Here is a 17,398-nt window from a genome sequence, read left to right on the forward strand (position 1 = left end):
CATCTTTCTTGCCATAAAGCATTTCGATTGTTCTCCTCACAAAGCCTTTAGTGATGGACTTTCGTGCGGAGTCATCTTCACCGCTGGACAGTTCACCTGAAGTCTGAGACTGATAGCCACCACTACCTGAGGTCTCGGCCTTTAACTCGGACTGCTCTGATACGTTTGGGCTGAGGAGACGTTTCTGCTGGATGTCTGTTGCGCTCTTTGCTAAGAACATATCCCTGATGGATCTGACCCTGCCTTCAGGCTCTGTAGTTATGACGCGACTTGAGTCATAGCTGAAAGATAGCGATGACTGAGGAGCTGACCGGGTGCAGAGAGCCACCTCGGATGTTGGAGATTCTGAGGTTGAATCCTCATCTGATTCCAGAGTTGCCTTTCTTTGTGAGTGATGTCTGATGGTGGAACTTTGTGATGTAGTTTTTGCTTTCTGGGCTTGGGCAACCTGCTTTTCCAGAAGAGTCACTCTCTCTGCAACAGATTGGGTTATGATTTCTTCAGGGTTCTGCTTGAGCTTTTCCATAAACTTGTCACAGTTTGACCCTTCAGGTTGTGTTGTCACTGGATCTTCCTGGTATCGTGCACACCTTTCTTCTAAGTATTCGACTTGTTCCTCCTCTGAGTTAGACTCTTTTTCATAGTAGCTTAATTCTTCTTCAATTGAGATGCTGATTTGTCCATCTTCACCATGTAGTTCCTCTTCGTCTACATGTTCCTCACAACTGCTGTGATCGTTCCCACTATCATCATCTGCACTGAATCTAAAATCTTTTTCTAAACTCTCAGCTATAATCAAAGTGCTGTCATGGTTTTCATTATATGAATTTTCTATCAAATTGCTGTTATAAGTACTCTGGCTTTCTGGTGTTTCATCATAAAGACCCTCATCTCCAGAGCCAACCTGGTCTTCCTCTGTCTCTTCTATCAAAACCTCTAACTCTCTACTTTTTTTCGTTTGCTCCCCAAAATTGGGAAGATTGTGAACATGCTCTTCCTCCTGCTCTTCCTCATTGCCGGACAAACTTTCTTCAAGTATAACCTGCAGTTTCTTAGAATTAGCCACTGGCTGCTTATCCGCTGAAGATGGCTCATCTGCATCTGAGTCCCCTGTGCTCACATCAGCACTGATATTCAGTCCCATGCTACCCATTTTACTCTGCTGTTGCTTCTCTGAGGTCTGCCATTCAACCTCCAGCTGTTCTTCATCTGACAAATGCTGGTTTTCACTGTCTTGGTTGGATATTCTTTTCCTCCCTATATCATTCATTTCCACATTGTAGTTGGAGCCTTGTTGCTCGTCCTCATCCTCCTCAGAATGACTCTCAGGATTGGACAAGTCCTCACCTTCACTATGCTCTTGTTTTATCTCCTCACATTTGACCTCTGTGTCGTCCTCGTCGGAACTGTGCTTACAGCTCTCTTTTTCATTTAAATCTTTATTGGCACTTGACATCTTCTGTTCTTCCTCATCTGAATCTGATTTATCATCATGGGTAAATTCATTCTCAGGGATGCTTTCCTCACTTTGCCTCTGTAGCTGCCTAAATTCAATGTCTTGCTCCTTTGTCTTGAAACTACAGCTGTGATATTCAAGGTTTTTATTGCTGCTCACGTCTCCGCTCTGTTTTGTTATTTCATGACTGTTTTGGTTCGCTGTCAGCTCCAATCTTTTAGTAATCATAGCAGACGTCTCTCTTTCATTGTCACTCTCTGAAAGAGAGGCCAACTCCTCCTTGAGCTTCTCAGGAATGTCCAAATTATCCATGATCTCATCAATAACTTTTTCTTCGATGCCACAGTCTCGTTCAGGACCAGCCTCGGTTATAAGCTCTGGCTCTGAAGCATTTGGCGTTGAGCTCCGACTTCCACATCTTTCACTGAGCTCCTGAAAACCCTTCCAGCTTTGCAGGAGCTGCTTCGAAGCCGACTGTTGTAAATTTGACAAACTGGTTTTCAGTTTGTGGGAATCCTCGATGCTGGCAATTTGTGTGAGAGAATCGATCATTTTTAAAGCCTCCGCACAGCTGACATGATTTGCATTCAGCTCATCTACATTTAGGTTAACTAAACCTTCCTTTAAGGTCATGACGGACAAGAAAGCAAGAAGGGCTTTGGATGAGGAGCCAAATGTTGAGGCCACGTGAGAGGAGAAGTCGGGCAAGCTGTTGGATTTTTCCAGACAGGATGGACGTTTGTTCTGAGTGATTCGTCGAATTGATTTTATTGAGTAACATATCTTCTCGAGAACTGGTTTCATGTTTGGCTGGTTTGCTGTGTTTAATTGCTGTGGCATTATTTGCAAGTCCGTCATGGATTTATCACAATCTGCTCTTGCAACCTTATATTCATCACTCTTATCAGCTTCCTGTGGTGTGGGAGTCTCACAGGTCAAAGTTTTGTCCAGTTCGGCTGTTGATTTTCCTGACTGCGGTGTTTCTTGGCTTTTTCTTTGGGGTGATGTTTTATTGTGTTTCTTACTTGTTGGTTCTGATGGGTTGTCTGTGGAGAGGTTTCTGGAGAGCGACTTTCTACTTGATTTGTGCCTGACAGGAGGTGACGCCATGTCCAGAGACTGAGAATATGGTGAGGTTCTCTGTTGCGCTTTTGGTTTATAATGCTTTCTATCAACAGAGGGGCTAGCATTTGGTGTTGAATGTTTTTGTGTGCTAATATTTGGAACAACAGTTTTATCCACGTGGGGACTGTGCACAGGCAGCAACTTTGGAGAGTTATTTTCATGCTCAGCAGAGGGCTTCTTGTTTTGGAATTTCCTTTCTGGAGAAGGACTGGTTTTTGGTTTAGCTATTTTCACAGATGTTTTAGGTGATGGAGCCTCTTTTTGGTGTATTTGAGTATTTTTTGTCTCTTTAAATAAATGCTCACTTGAGTTGCTGGCAGATGACATTCTTTCATCGGATGTTAGACTAGCTGGGGACACAGAAGAGCAAAGTGAGGAAGTGCACATCAGATCTAAGACTAATTGCTGGCTCTCCTCTGGGTGGGCTTTGATTGGTAGTTGTGTCCCTGTTGAGCAGGTGTCATGTGGTGGCACTTCATCACCCACGGTGTTGATGTGAGTGGATAATGTGGTCGTCTCTTTGGTGGCATCATTAGCTAAAGTATATTTATCCAGACAAGCCTTTCTGAGAGACATTTTCCTTTCAAGAGATAGATTACTGACCAAAGGAGCCCTTTTAGATGATGGAGTTCTGGATAATTCTGCTTCCTGTAGTGTGGAAGAAGTATCGGTCTGAGCAGACATTTTTTCTAACGTGTTGGGAGTTGGTGATTTGTCCTTTTCAGATGTGGGACTAGATAATGGATGATTATCTGATCTTTGACTGCTCAAGGATGAGAGCCTGTATAAAGGGCTGCTGGCTACTGATGATACATCCTTGGTGCAGTGTTCAGTGTTGAGTAGTTCGGTTGGTAATGGTTGTTGCTGCATTGAAAGTGCATCAGTAGGCGTTGCTCTTTCAAATGAGATCTTGACTGGATTTCCCTCTTCTCTTCCTAATGGGATTTCAGTTGCCAGTGGAATTATTGCAGAGCAGATCCCATTTGAAAGAGGCTTTGTTTCTTGTGAATTTTTCTGAGATAAGCTCTTGCCATCCTCTGTATGTCTTGTGTTTGCATCATGATGACTTTGCTGACTGACTGTAGTTTTCTCCTCTGAAAGACCTAATTTGCTTTCAAAAGACTGGACTCTCAGTTTGACTGATGATGGCACCAGACTTTCAGGTTGTGGTTCAGAAATGTGACGTGTTGGCGCTACTGGTGTCTCCTCTGACAACGTTGCCTCCTCTGCCACAATGATTGGAGCAGGCTTGCTTTCAGACTCTCCATGCCTGACATTTTCAGTTTGTGCAGAAGCAACCACCTCTGATTTCTTACTGTTCTCATCTAGAAGTGATGGAGGGTTCAGGTGAGCTCTCTCCAGCCAGCTCTCTACATACTCTTTAGTGACAGAGCTGGAGGAGTTAAAAGCAGGTAATGACATGCTTTGACTCATGTCATGTGACTCAGTTTCACTCTTCTTCTCCAAATGCATTGATGTCTGCCGTGTTAGTTCTCCCTGTGGTGGGCTAACCTCAGTGGGAGAAACTTTCATCTGGTTTGTTTCAAAGGAAACTCTCCCATTCGTCTTTTCTTTGACCTCTGTTGGTATGTTTGAGTCTTTAGTTTTGCTTGCTGCGAAATCTCTGTCCCTGTTTTGTGTTGGTCTCTTTTTAAATCTTTTCATACTTTTTGTCGATTTGGATTTATGTCCATAAATTCTTTTAATGAATCCAGCGCTGGAGAAAGTTTTTACTTTTGTACGTGTGTCAGCTGCTTCTGCAGAATTATCTTTTTGTCTCTTTTGTGGCGTCCTAACCCGGCGAACATGCTTGTTGGTCAGCTTCGGTTTTAAGGAAACCTTAAAGTCTTTACTAACCTGTTTTTGTTGGGGCTTGACATAGCCTTTGGTGACCTTATGGAATTGTTGTCTGTTTGCTCCCTGAATTGCACCAGTCTTCATTGATGACAATTGTGAATCTGATGTTACTGTCATGCTCTCAGCCCTCCAGGTACTAATTGAATCAGAAGCAGTTGAAGGCCACAAGCGCTCAAGTTCAGATTCATTATTTGAAGAGAGCTGTCCAGTTTCTGAAGTAGGAGGCCTAGCAAAACTAACCCCAGATGCAGACATACTGTGTGCACAAACATTTGCTTGGAGATTATCCTGACAAGTCTGCTGTTCATAGAAGTGTAAGACCGTTTCAGTGACCTCCTCCCCGCTGGACTCTGTCCGCAGCTTTTCAGGCTTTTCTGACGACTCGAATGCAGAAACATTTCTGCTGTTGGCATCAAGAGAACCAAATCGTCTTGGTTTGGGTACTGGTCGGGTGGTGCTTTGCTTCACCAAGCAGTACTGCTCTGTCATTGTTCCGTTTTCTGTCTGCTCTCTGTAGGAATAAGAGCCCACCAATCCTTCTTGAATTCCATCTGCTGCCACAGATTTGATGCTTTTCACTGACGCTTGTTGTTTGTTCATTCTTCTGTATCCTGGAGTGGGGGTTCTCCTAGGGGACATCACATCTGTGTGATTTTTTATATCATCCTCCTCATGACTGCTGTCGCTCATAGCTCCATTGCCCAGTGATGGTGGGTCATCATCATCGTTGTCTTTAGTTTTATCCTTGTTGATGGTGTCAATGGAAGCAGTAGGACTTTGGGAATTGCGTGAGTTTGATTTAGATGAGCAGATCTCCTGCTCTGCCTCAGGCTCCGGTAAACAGTTAACGTTAAGCTGATCGGCTATACTTGAGCGTGTCAGGGTGGTCGTCCAATGAACCGTTTCCTCTTCCTTAATCGTCAGCCGCACCTTCATTTCCACTGTCATGCTGCCGTCCTGATTCACCCGAAAGGACTTCTCGATGTTGTCCTCATCTGGCAGGGAGCAGTCCTGCCCTTCAGCTCCATCGCCAAGGCAGGTGTCCCCCTCCATTTCTGCCACGGACTCCAACATGCGATTGGAATCCAACTCAATAGAGTTAGTGCCGTGACTGGGCAGGTCACATGAACTCTCTGCGATGGTGTTATTAATCTGATGAATGATGTACCTCTCGGAGGACGCAGAGAAATTTCTTGACTTTGAAGAATATGATGGTGACTTCTTTTTACCTTTTTAGTCAGTCAAAAAAGCCAAACAGGTTCCACAAAAGTTTGAAAATGAAGAAGAAGGATTTCAAGATTGAAGTTGATTGTAGAGAGGCATGAAGAAAAAAGGAGGAGAAAAAGGAAAGTTAGAAAGACATCCTATTCCGGGCTCATCAAGAGCAATAGCCAGCAGCCAGTAGACAGAGCATGTAGGTCATCGACAGTATTATGTGCAGTATTAATACCTCAGCACTTTCCCAATCTTTATCCCTTGCAGGTTAGCAGGTAGATTATGATAGATATATCTTAGGTGTCATACTCATAAAGATCCACTGTGAAACGCTCTAATGAACTACACATAACAAAGTACTAAAAGCTCTCTTGAAAAACTTGATTCATATATTAACTTACGATTAAAAGCCGTTTTTCTTCTGAAACCCACTGGTTTGGTATTCTGTCTGGGTCGAGCTAGGGATTTCTGTGCATTGTACATTGCGGGCCTGAAAGGCTCCCTTCCTACAGCCACCACAGTCCCAGAGCCCAAGATCAAGCCTGGAAGTCCATCGACCTGCAACATAAAGAAAATAAATGTAGTAGTCATTTAGCTGTGCCACAATAAACTTTATTGGAAAACAATTAGTATTAACCTTCATTCTAACAAACAGTTTTTAAAAAAAATGCCTGTGTCTGTATAAGTTGAATGTATTCTCTATGAAAATGGCATCTTGCAGTGCCAGTTGGTCTTGAATTAATAATAGATTCTTGACCCAACACATACAGTGCAGTATTTCCGAAGGCCTTTCACGGTATGAGGGGAGAAGGAAAGAAGCATAATACCTTCTCTCCTTGTGTTACTACTATTTTATACCAGGGTTAAGTTAAGTTGTGGGTAAATGATCATTTGTAAATACACTGAGGTTTTCTTGAAAGCTGTTGGACTATAGTGTTGTAAAATATATATATGTATTTTTTTTAACTTAAAATGAATCATATCTGCAGCAATGATAGGAGAACACTCACACGTCTGCCATCAGGAGTGTATAGTTTAACCACATGGAACTGCATCAGCTCTGAGATATAGTCCAGGATAGAGACATAGCTGGGTGTAGTCTTCTTGTGAAGCACCACAGTGTGTTTTATGGAGGGGTCTCCATTACAAAAGACCACAAGACTCTTTGGTGTGCGCACAACCAATGGCTCCTGCTTGCGGATGCCCCGACCTGGGAAAGACCTGGTCTGCTGCACAGTCCGCTGACGAGAACTAACAGGTGTGGCATGGTACCAAGGTGGCAACTTCTTCCGAGCCAGGGCCAGATTGATGGGTTTGACTTTACGACTGTCAGAGCAGATGTAGGATTTCCCATCCTCGAGTTCATCTAAAGTATGGATGCCGTGAACCCCATGAGGAGTTGTGATGTTCCGTACCCCAAACGGCAGGGGAACCTTTTTAGAGAGGCTGTCCAGTAGGGCATCAAAGGTTTTATATGTTCGGTTGTTGATGACCATGCGTAGTCCATTGAACTGAGGATCTCCACTTTTATAGAAGCAGACCCGTTTTGATAGGATGGGGTCGATAATGCTTTGGTGGCGTGGTGTGTCAAAGGTGTGCCCACTCCCTGATGACTGGTCAGGGAGGGTCCGCCGAAGCCCTGTTTCATTCATTATCACTGATTGACTGCAAGGGGACAAAAAGAAGTCAAGGGTTAGACATTTATCAAGAAAAAGGAACGTTTCTCTTTGGACTTGTTTTGCTGCTCCTACTCAAAACTCAGTGTGTTAAAAGTTCTATTGGTCCCCTGGGCTCCTCAACTTCCTGAGCCACTGCAATAAACCTAACTGTGGAGGATGGAAGACTGAGTTTTCTGGTGGTCTGACAATAAAGTGGCTTTCCTTTTGCAAACAGACAGCAACTGACCTTTTCTCTGAACTTACTTCACTGGTCAATTTTCTTTTGACTAACAAGATAAGTTATGATATTTGTATAATTTGTGTAATTAACACGTGTTTGTAAAACAAAAAGATGAACATGGACACACTGCTCTGAATTAGAACAATCAGAACTTGTCCATGTTATTTAGAAGGGTTCAGTCACACTCCAGGACAAGCTGATTAATTTATTGTTGTAGAAAATATCTAAGATATTCCAAACAATATTTTCACAGATTGAATCCCAGTGTAATGTTCAATGAAACAACTATATTGACCGCATTGAATTGTGTTGACAGCATAACTCTCCCAGTGTATTCCTCTGTTTTAAAGACAGGTGTCTTTTACATGTCGGCACAAAAACACTATAGCGTGTGTTCAAGGCAACCTAAATCATATCCAAACAGCTGACTGACATGCAAACATATGTTGTTTACTTTGTTAGTCCATGGCCATCAGGTAACATGACCTACCTTCTGCAAAAGCAGTCTGGACAAAGGCATCTTCAGTTATTGAATTACTTGGGTTTTAACAGCACAGCTGAGCTCAATAGCTGATAAAGAAGTGGTTGAAAGATAATTCTCTTTTACCGGATTTTATTTCAGCCTGTATGTAGGAGTATGGCAAAAAAAGTTTTTCCATGCTTCCCATCTATTTTCTATACCCGCTTTATGCAGTTCAGGGTCGCAGGAAGGTTGGAGCCTACCCCAGCTGTCATCTGGCAAAAGACGGGTTATACCCTGGGCAGGTCCCCCAATCCAAATCTTACGTTACATTTAAGGATAGATTTTCTTATTCAAACCACATTCTTTTATAGACATAACCAACTGATTGCTCTAAACAGTTCACTTTATTGAAAAAATAATACAAATTATGATACAATTATAAATGCTGTTACGTTTGTGTGGTTTTCTATTGAAAACGTGATCAAGTATAACTTTAGAAGTCATTTTAGAATTTTATCTAACATTAAAAGTGTAGCAGTAACAGTATCAATATCACTGTGACGCAAACAACCACATACGTTGTATGAGAAGGTAAGCCAGCAAAACTAACTTGAGCTTACAAACGAATACAAAACCATATGATTTCAAAAGGAACTCACCTTTCTTGGCATTATAAAAGTCCCAAATATTTTTCAACGATCCATGAAATTTTATTCCGTGCTCTACATCATGACTGCCGTTGAGCCAACTGCACAGTAAGAGTTTATTTCAGGAGACACCATCATTGTTAATTTGCTTAATCTTTGCTCAGAGTTAATCTCCGGTGCAGGTGCAAAGCTTGAAAATCCTCTCCAAGAAAGTGTGTCTCGCAGATGCATATGGAGTTGTCATAACTGGCTAAAGAAGTGGTGTCAGGACCTCTGATTATTTTCATCACATGTTTTATGTTAGAATGGATCTGTAACACATTCAAATATGCATTCTCATCAAGGAATGTATATTCAGTGGTAATGGAAAATCTTGCAAAACTCACCACAATTGAAAATTCTCTGACCTTGTTGTGTTTTTGTACTGGGGAGCTCTCATTCCAGACTGAAATAGAAGGATATGCAGTCTAAAACACGAGAAAGGTTTTTGTCAACACTGACAGCAGATGGCAAGTTGGTGTCTACTTGTAATATTCAAACAGGGTTGTAATCTCATTATGGACCTCTTTAGGTAATTAGGATAAATGGGCTCTCAATTCTCAGGACCCTCAGAGAAGAGCACTTGTTTTCAGTAACAGGGGTAAAAAGCATTCACCTCCATGCTTTTAGACATGATTAATTAAATGATGAAAACATGCTATATTATCAATAAGTAATTATCTTTCTTGCTGCACGAACTGAGCACACATACTGTATTGCATTGCAAAAAATAGAGATAAATATAAGATAATAACATTCTCACAATAGTAAACAGACGTATTAAGTCATTCATAGTCCCTACAAAAACACACAGAATAATTAGTGCTTGTTCTAGAAATACTACTGAGTTTATAAGGGTAGTAGACTCTTCTGGATTAGGCTGAACTGTATTACTCAGGGTATTAAGTGGTCATGTATATCCTTACCCGTAAACTATCAGGAGTTGCATAACAGTTACCAAAAGCAGAGTGAACTAAGTCTATTTCTGTAGTAAAAGGGATTAGTGTACAAGAGATGACTTCATTCCACAGTAAACCTGGGGCTGAAGTCAGGGAATCAAAGGCATATATAAAGGTTATCAGGTTTCAGCTCAGTATAAAAGGATAAAGTGATTACACTCTGTCATAGTGTTTAGTTTACTGCTTTAAAAATATCTCAGGTGTGTACGAAAGAGTCGATATGTGCAGTAGGAAAGAATTCCCACTGAGCCCGACCAGACAGACATTCAGGAATGCCATAGGAGGCTCCCATGATCCAAGCCCATGTTCTGTTCCCAAAACAACAACAAGGACAAAAATGTGAAAAATCCTGCAAAGGAAACTGAGGGGGAACAATGGAGGAAGCCCTCAGCGTAAACAGGTAGGCCTGAAGCCTGCATGCCCCTCATTCCAGCCCTCCCCTGCAGAGATAAGAAAGAAGCAAATGTTGAAAGCGAGAGGGTAAAAACGGCTGGCTGCACTGATAGAGCAGCACAGGTCCTGCCAAGCATACCTGAGCCACACTGAAAATAGGCTTTAGCTGTAGCTCTGCGCTCGATATATCATGGCAGGTAAAGGCAACAAATGTTTGAAGCTCCATTTGACTCATAAACTTTCACATCACAGTTATAACAAACCAGCTGTTGATAAGAATACTTTCATATTTCCTTCACATGATTACAAGTGAAATCACACACCGCTATGACAGAGATATCTGTCTCCACGTTCCGGGTGTATTGCCACTTCAGCTGCATTCTATTTTTGAGCTCTTGTGCTCATACTGCAACTAATTGGCGCCAAGTTAGATTCAAACCTATGCTGTTAATGGGAAAAAATGTGTGATATGTTTTGGCCCTTGTTCGTTCTATATTTGGCCCATCGTCCTCTATGCAGCTGCTCCTCCAGATCTGTCCCCCTGTGTTCTCATCCACCTCTCTTTAGTCTGCCTCAATTCAAGAGCCAGATTCTCTGCCAACTTCTGTCACCTCCCGCTTAAAACAGAAGAAATACATCAGCAGCAATAAAGAAACTAACAGCATCTTGCTCTGATGTGGAGCCCGTTTAAAATAAAATAGCCGGCTCATTTTAGCCTTCATAAATGGTCCTTGGGATGGCAGCTGTCAGAAATTCAATTAGAAGTGATATCGTGAACCAAAGAAGTCTATTTTTGCTTCAATTAAAAATCAGGCAATCGATCTAACAGCTACGATTTCAGTTAAACTTTTAGTGCAAAACAAACTGTGCTTTAATCCTCCAGAAATGTTAAATATGCTCAAACGTGTTGAATACCACTTTTCCTTTGGGGGGCATTAAGTACAAACTAAAAAATGTAGCCTGGCTCAACTTGAGACAAAAATAAGCTTAGTATTCAAAATTCCATTCAGGTTACATGATGTTACATCTATTTTTCCTTCTTTACTTCCAGTGGAATTCCCAGATTTTGAATGAATGCCTGCCAAACAGGACTCATAAGGTCACACCACCAAACGTCCACTCCCCTCCAAAACCCCTCACACAGCAGTCAGAGGTCCCCACCCCATCCATTTTGAGCGCTCCATTTCAGCTGTGCCAAGCTTTTAATCTGCCTGGTGACATCCCAGTGTTTCCTGCATGGGACAGAGAGAGAGATAAGCACGCTCCACCGTGTGGTAAATCACTCTGCACTCCCACTCGTTCACTGATATCACCATTATTCAATTAGACTGCACTCAAACAGACAATGATTTCTGGTAATTACATTCAGAGGCTTTGAGGTTGTTAGCCCATTATTTTCAGTTTAGTTTTTCTTCTCATAATTTTTTCCCCCTCCCTCAACAGTACTAATTGTTCAGTGATAAACACTGACAATGATCTATGAGTAGTCTGTGTTTTTAAGCATTTTTCTGAGGTACTTTACTTTATTAAGGGACAAAAACAGGGAGAGTGAAATCAAAACGGTTTGCAGATTTCTCTACTTACAGCTTTTCAACATACCACTGTGTAACCAGGTCTTTATATTGATAATTTACCACACCTAAAACGTATAATTAATTCAATCAATTCACTGATTATGTTTTCATGTGTTTATGCAGCAGCTGATCACCTCAATCTTGTAACTCAGAGTAACATGATTAGCCAGAGAGCTAGCTCACATAGCACCTTAGACCCACTGACTTGCTGGTGCAGCTTCTTTAGCTGATTTCAAATGAACTTCAATAATTAAACTCAGTCTGCAAAAGAAAAAAATCAAACACACAAAGTTCTTTTTACATGAGCTGCTTGCAGCTGTTTCAATGTTCAGAGGTTACTAGCTGGCTAACTTACAAAAAGCCTGTATGCTAATATAATTGAACTTAAATTAAATCAGAGCCAGCAATACATTGCTGATAATGTATTGAAGAGATACTCCTTATTCTGCTTGTCTTATCAAGCTTCTGGCTAATTAGTTAGTATTGATCGCAGATGGCTACTTTATTGAGTAAATATATTTACATATAACTGAGGAAGAATTTTGAGAATTGTAGAAGTATACTCAATCTTACCACTTTATTGACAGAGCTGGTGAATAGAATTGGTGAATTCTTTTTTTTTATTAACCTTGGAGGAAAGGCATTGGAGGCAGTTTTTTCCCCATATCATGTCATGTGGAAACTGTAAGTATATGCGCATTTGTCACCTTATAATTTATAAATAAATTTAATATATAATTAAAATTTTATGAATTGTTCCAATATCCCTGACCTCAACTGACTACAAATTGTTGGCAATAGATGTATGATAACAATAATCAGGGCTTTGCATAATGGCCACGTTTAAGTAAATTTTCCTGCTTTCCCCACAATTTAAGCCACATTTTGACATCTTTATGTGTAATAAAGTTCTTTAGCTTTAAACAGCCCCAGACCCAGGAATGCGTTTTCTTTTCTTCTTTTATTTAACCCATAGTTCACCAGAATATTATGTATGTAGATCTTTCTTAAGAGTTCTGTATGAAATGGCCACACCATCTGAAAAATATGATCATATATTCATTATAGACTGTAGGAAAGGAGGACATTTTATCATAAGGAGAGAATAAAGGATATTGTAAAATATGTTTCTCTCATCAGCTTCTGGTATCCGTGATGATACAACATATCAACAACCAAGCCTCTCAACAGAAGCATAACATGCAGAGAATGTGGACTATTAGTCTCCAAGGGACGGTGGCAGGCAGGGCCCTCCTCACCAAAGTTTTCAGTACCATCAGGCTGTTAACTTTGGAGGGCCTGTGGCTGAGGGCCAATTGACTGACGGGACAACCTGGCTACGCGTGACCCAGATAGCAGCCCTGAGTGAGGAGTGATTTATCCGTTTGTGCTCCCATCAGGCAACCTTCCTCTGATTAAGGGTCAGTCTCTGAGCGACAGAGCGGAGTGGAGAGGGCGAGACAAGCAGCCTCCGTGTGTGAGACACTGGCATCCTGACTGCCACACAAATGGACTTTCCAGACGCTGCAAACAGCACATGTACTGTGCTGTGCACCTACAATGACAACACACACTTTAACCAGTGGGCATATACACAGGAATGTGCACGTAGTCATTTTTTCTGCCCTCTCTCATTAATTCATACACGTTGACTGACTTACACACACTTAAACACACACACATAGGCCAAAGCCAAGATAAAGACTTATTGAGCTGGCCTTGACTTTCTCTCGACCTGACAACAAAGGGATGTGGTGGATCTGAGTCGCCCACTGTTTGACTTGTCTCTGCGGGCTGTTAAAGAGCAGTGTTCCTCATGTTCAGGGTTCATAAACAGGTTACTACCTCCATCAATTTAAGTGGAAATAGTGTCTATTGTACGCATGAAAGAATATTCAACTGGGGTGAAAAGTACCCATGATACTTTCTTTAATAAACCTACTTTCTGTAGTCTTCTTTAGTTCTTCTTCTGTAGTAAAAACAAAAACTTGAAACATTTTGGAAGCTTGGTAAATACTGCTTAAACTCAAATTATGGTTGCATAGCTTACGATATAGAAAACAATCAACATAGTTCTTTTATGTGGTTGCAGCTGAGTTGCAGTTGCTCATAATACTTTTTTCAGTTAAATTACAAATCCTTCACAGTACATTCGCTCAAGCTTGTATTTAACTTTTCTTTCCAGTTTAATGTTTGGATTGCCAAGTTTATACTTGCTATTCACACAAGTTAATATGAAAATGGTTTGTAACTTGTTTTGTGATCTGTACATGAAAAACGTGACTGTTTATTCACCCTCGTGAGCAACTGCTTTGAGAGAGATTTCAGGATCAGTTGTGGAACAGTAAACAGTACGTGAAGCTGTATAGTGTATTCTTCAGTAAAGTTCAAATTGTTCATTCTCATTGTATGAATTTCCTCAGTCTGGAGACATTGGATTTTGCATGTTTAACATCTGGGTTTATATGGATTTTCAAAATCATCCAATTCTAACAACAAGTGGAGAGATAACAGTCGCAGAGGGAAACTGAAATTGGTTATCTGTGCAAACTGAAGTCTGAACAATACTCCATACAACAATTCTCTAGTTGTTCATATTTTTATGGCCACAACCTCCATCTGATTTTTACAATCTGTACGACCAACACTCAAGGAAACAGGACAAAACCAGGAAATGATGATGTCAGATGTAAAAATTATTCAATATTCTCACAGCTTTACTCCACTTCTCCATCAGCTGTCGACAGATTTCTGCTCAAACCAGAGCATCCAGATGGCCTGCAGTCATTGTCGGAATAAATAGATCATGATGCTGTTTTTACAGGTATGGATCTCAATCAAATCCAGCTTTTAGCTGCTTAAAACACTAGATCACATGCATAGTATCATGTTATCACATAATATATAGAAGCAGCCAAGATATATATACCTGCCACTCTCATATACATACACACTCATTTTGCTGCCTGAAGATTTCCCTCCTTATCTTTGTGTGTTACTATGAAATCATATAATTTCAGTTAATGTAAGCAGTAGATTTACAGTAACTATGTTTGTAGTACAAAAACTCAAACACAACAGGACGGTGTTAGTTGAAGCTTTAAATACCAGGCTTTACGTCACCATGGCAGGATTTATGTCAGGGATTACTAACTCACCTGCATCCATATGCGGCTCCCAGCAGGTCACGTGCTTTTACCGCTTCAAACTCTCCAGAATTTCACGCAATGACTGCGGTGATCACAGTCTGGAGTGTCAGGAGCGGGCTTTTTTCCCACATCTGATGCGTCCGTACAATGTTAGCCATGAAATGACTTCATGTGACTGAAACAGTAACATAGCACCACAGACATTTGAATTCACATCACTCAGCCATTTACTGCTTTCTGACACACTCCTCAGTTATATTTGCAAAATTTCCTCCCCAAGAAAGACAAGTATGTAGTAGATCAATAAAGTGTTCTCAGTTTATGTAACAATCCGTTAGAAAAGCAAGACAGCAGTTTAATGTTTCCAACACACTTTGAACCGTTAGTAATAAAATCTTACCAAACTTGTTAGCTGGTTAAGTGGATTTTCTGTTTCTCTCTCTAAATCAGTAATTTGGGCAATATGTCTAAACACGTCTTTTAAACTAATCTGTGTTTTTATTCCACATAGAGTGACAAAATCACAAATGCCTTTTATTACAATTATGTACTGTTAAATTATGTGAGATTCCATTTACATGTCAAGTTATTTAGAACTAGTTTCATGATTTGTTTTTCATGCGCACACAAGGTTAAGGTTGGATTTGACAGAGGGCTTTATGTAGTCCTGTGCACATCTGACCCCTGGTGGCAGCAATCAACATTACAACGGGTTTATTTTTCCTTCAAAGAACCCAGTCACTCCATTAAACTTCAAATGAAGAAAACATTTAAATTCACCCCTTAGAATTTGTCGTTTTTACATGTAAAAATCTTCTGAGTATGACTGTTTTACTATTTGTTTATGAAAGGACAGACCAGGCCCACAAAAGAGGAGACAGGACCTGCAGATGTAGGAACACACTGTCAACTCCTGGGGAACTGGAAGTGGACTGTTTGCTGTTTCAGTGGAGATGTGTTTGATATTTGTTTGAAGTTCATAATCCAATAACACAAGCACAAATACTCTTCCTGTGTAAGAGACAGCTCTCAGACTGATAGTTCTACTGAAAAAAAGAAACACCAAACAGTGTCTAGACATTGTCGTGCTCCAGTTTATGAAAACATTAATCTAAAAATATAACAATACAACAAGATTTTTAAAAGATCTGACTCACTCAAAATCAAGTTTCCACATTTCCCTTAAAACTCGACATTTCCTTGTTTTAAACAGACAACATCACAGAAGCCCTCAACATTATTACTTAACATAAAAGTCTTAAGAGATCCCCTCTTAAAAATAAGACTTTGTCCAAAGTTGGAGGATTTGAAACGACCAGTAAAAACTGACAATGAGTTCAGTTTTCAGCTTAAAAGGCAAAGCGAGGTTTGTGGTCAAAAACTACGATGAACCTGAAAATAGCAGAAATGTATCAGCTGCTCACACATACAAACACACGTAGACAACGTAGCACTCATTCACACAAAAACACAATGACAAAACAAAGGCTCTTGACCCAGGTCATGACACTCTGCCCTGACCCCCCTTTATTTAGACGATATTTTTATGCATTTTTATTTTTTAAGGAAGTCCTACCGGTGATTCCCAAAATGGGGCGAGTGGTGTGAATTTCACAGAGCATGGCTTCCTCTCGTATAGAGGATGTTCCCAGCCAATCTTTCATGGACGAAGCAAACAGAAGTCATCGGAACAAGGAAGTGAGGACAGGTGCTCTATGGAAGATTCAAAGATTGACAGAAAGTTAAAAAAACAACAGACAATGGTCCACATTTATCTTTTTCTGCACCGCAGCTGAGTGTTTTACTGCAATGAAATCAATTCAGTGACAATACAGGAAATCCAGTCTTTGATCAAATGTCCAGAGCTTTAAAAAATCGATTTAGTACATGTTTTGAGTATGCTTTCATTTCTTTGAGCTGTTTTAAGGCAAAAATAAACTCTGCTTTTGCAATTTGTCGGCCAACTTGTTTACTTCCTCTGACTTCTTACTGCTATCTGTCTGTTCCAACCATTTCAGTCATTCTTACCTAGCTGACGACTTATCTGTTTGATATCATATATTTTTTAGCATCCATTGGAGGTCTATTTCAAACACTTATAAAGGCATTTATACCATTTACATGATTTTGTGCTATTTCTCTCATCCCATATTTTTAAAATTTTTTCTTAAACCATTTTAAAATGAACTCTTTTGGCTGTTTCGCCACATTTTTCATTCATTTTCAACATTTTTAGGAATATTTGTCCATTAGAAATGATTAAATGTTCCAGAGAACTATTCTTATATCCTTAAATGAGCTACTTTTAGCTTTTTGAAGCCACCTTAGTATAGCTTTTTCAGTGGTTTCATCATTAATCTACTGTTTTTAACCTTATCATTAAATTTGTCAAATATCTTATTGCTTTTGTATATTATAACTGTGTCCATTACTTTTAGCTCACCATTTCAAACAGTTGTACAGCAGTATGTAGCTGTTTAATCCCTTTTGGCTGGTTGTTAAACCATTAGCACACTATTTCAGCAGTTCATATAATGAATTTAAGCTGTTTCAGGTTTGGCTTTTTTATTTTTATCTAAATAGTTTGTAACTTGTCAGTCTTTCGATCTATCTGCTGTTTAA

This window comes from Leuresthes tenuis, unplaced genomic scaffold (genome assembly GCF_036924035.1).
Source record: "Leuresthes tenuis unplaced genomic scaffold, fLeuTen1.0.hap1 SCAF_24, whole genome shotgun sequence".
In the NCBI taxonomy this organism is placed as follows: domain Eukaryota; kingdom Metazoa; phylum Chordata; class Actinopteri; order Atheriniformes; family Atherinopsidae; genus Leuresthes; species Leuresthes tenuis.